This window comes from Giraffa tippelskirchi, chromosome 3 (assembly GCF_054371585.1).
Source record: "Giraffa tippelskirchi isolate mGirTip1 chromosome 3, T2T-mGirTip1v1.2.pri, whole genome shotgun sequence".
Taxonomy (NCBI): domain Eukaryota; kingdom Metazoa; phylum Chordata; class Mammalia; order Artiodactyla; family Giraffidae; genus Giraffa; species Giraffa tippelskirchi.
Genome location: NC_137277.1, coordinates 93434389 through 93436983, shown reverse-complemented (window position 1 = coordinate 93436983; position 2595 = coordinate 93434389). Strand labels below are relative to the sequence as shown.

The 2595-nt window shown below is 34.6% G+C and overlaps 1 non-coding gene across 1 annotated transcript; it reads right to left on the bottom strand.

Annotated features, from left to right (window-relative positions):
- Positions 1–348: 348 nt before the first annotated feature.
- On the bottom strand, positions 349–455 carry LOC145543885 (U6 spliceosomal RNA). Its single transcript, XR_014081131.1, has one exon. It is a non-coding gene; the product is annotated as a U6 spliceosomal RNA (small nuclear RNA).
- Between the last annotated feature and the right edge of the window lie 2140 nt (positions 456–2595).

Sequence of the window (2595 nt, the reverse complement as noted above, 5' to 3'; positions counted from 1 at the left end):
CACTCTTTTACACGTAGCTGTCTAGTTTTCCCAGCACCACTTGTTAATGAGGCTGTCTTTTCTCCATTATATATTCTTGCCTCGTTTGTCAAAGATAAGCTGCCCACAGATGTATGGGCTTGTCGCTGGGCTTTCTATTTTGTTCCATTGGTCTATATTTCTGCTTTTGTGCTGGTACCATACAGTCTTGATGACTGTAGACTTGTAGTATAATCTGAAGTCAGGAAGGTTGATTCCTCCAGCTCCAATTTTCTTTCTTAAGATTGCTTTGGTTTTTGAGGATCTTTTGTGTTTCTATACAGATTGTAAAATTTTTTGTTCTCATTCTGTGAAAAATACCATTGGTATGAAAATATGGAATGCTTCACAAATTTGCATGCCATTCTTGTGCAGGGACCATGCTAATCTTTTCTGTATCCTTCCAATTTTAGTATAGGTGCTGCTGAAGCGAGCACTAGAAATCACTATTTTATGAAAAATTCTCGATTTTTTTTTTTATTGGAAAGGTTTTTTCTTTTTGAAGACAAAGGTATACATAGGAAAATATTTTAACAGTTTTTAAATGATTTCATGTTTAGTATAACATCAAATATATGTAATTATAAAACTTATAGGATTCATTTTGTCCATTGAAATTGCTTCATGAGTGTTTGTCAGTTAAATTTAATTAAAAGCTTTACTAGATAGTTTTTGATAACCATGGTAATCATAGCCATTTTTATATGTAAAGAATGCTCATGAAATTTATAACATGTAAAATAAATAACATACTCAAATGAAGTGGTAATATAACTATTCATGTTATCAAGTGTTACTATAATATCTGCCTCCTGTTTATTGCATATCACATGTCTCTTATAAATGGCACTATATGTCTATATCATCATATACATTTCTAGGCATAATATGCATACTTTTTAGGATAAAGGTAAGACCTGGAGAAACATGCATGGGCATGTGGATGTATAAAATACTTAGTATAATGGACATGCAGGAGGGCCAACTTTTCAGTACCCATCCAAATTCTAAGCTACAGATTTAAATAGGTCAGCACCAAGTTGTCTAAAACCCACTTTCTCCTTCACTTTTTAAGATGCCCTTTTGTCAAAGTGAATTTCTGTTCTTTATTATGTAATCTGTTACTGGTTGGCAGTAAATTTTCTTACTCATTGAAAGAGAATATTCCCTTTTAGGTCATTAAAGTATCAGTGCTGTTAAAAAATACCCTTGTGATTTAAAATTTAAACGCGATTCAAATAATGGTTATTTCCTCTCTTTTAACAAGAGGCTAAGGATGAAAAATCAATTCAAATAGTATCTATTTGATATAATACAATTAAAATCTTGGTGTTTAGCATTTTAATATTGCCTATTAAATTGCAACTATAACTGAGAGCTGCACTTCTGCTTTTATAAATCTTAAAGAGCTTGGTAAACTCCTAACTGCTTGTCAGTTTCCATGTATCAAAATGTACAACTCTGAGCCAGGCAGCCACTAGCTCTGGCTTTCCAGGCCTAAAAATCTAACAAGTCTCAGCATATTTCCTTCTGGCAGGGCTTGCCACCCCCTTCTCTGCCTTTTCTCTTGGGAGGCTGAGTGAGCATGTGTATGATTAACTAACTACCACAGTGGCTCAGGCTCTGGAGCCAGGCAGATTTGAGTTCACGTCCCTGGCCTGGCTATTCACTATCAGGGTGACATTAGGAAAGCTACTGTTCCTGGTAGAGGAAAACCACCAGTGAAGATAAAATCAATGTCCAGGGAAAGTAATGGAGATCCTTTTCTTAAAGAATGTTCCAAATGGGAGTCACCTGTGTCTTGGTTAAGGCTTTGTTTATGAAGCAGAAATCTTCCTGCTCCAAGCTGAGACTTCTGGCCTTTTGTGCTTTTGATGATCTTAATCAAATGACTCAACTAGGGAATTTTCAATTTCCTTATCTCTATAATGAGTCTATAAATATTCCATGATCTCTAAGTTCTTTTTGTCTCTGTGCTGAGCAATCAAGCTCACTGTCAAGAACTATTGAATTTTTATAGGTGGATGAGTAATAAAACGACTTTGCACTATAACACCATGTGAAACACTTTTGTTTACTGACTGGGTCAAGCCTTTCAAGAATTTTCAGAGACAGACACTGCTATCCCCACTTAACAGTTCTGGAAACTGCAGCAAGTGACTTGCCCGAAACTACAGTACGAGTGAAATGGCACAACTAGGAACAAAAATTACTTCTTCTGGCTTCTATTTTTTAATTTTTTATTGACAATACAGCTACTTTGCTGCAAGTATAGCACTTTTAAAAAGTGCTACCACAGCGAATTAATGTTATTAGGTAAATAGTGTGTTGAACATCTTTTCGCATCTCTGAACTTGAGGTCAGCATTGAAGGTATAGTATTATCACACATCGCAAGACAAGTAGGTAGAAGATAAGACTACTTGAATAAAGTGGTTTTCTTATTTGGTATGTTTTTATATTATGACATAGTTACAGGAGCTATTTTGTAAATTTCAGGGATAATAATATGTATTTTCTACATATTTACTATTTTCTGTTTAAATAAAGTGATGACTTTGCCCAGAAAGAAACGAAT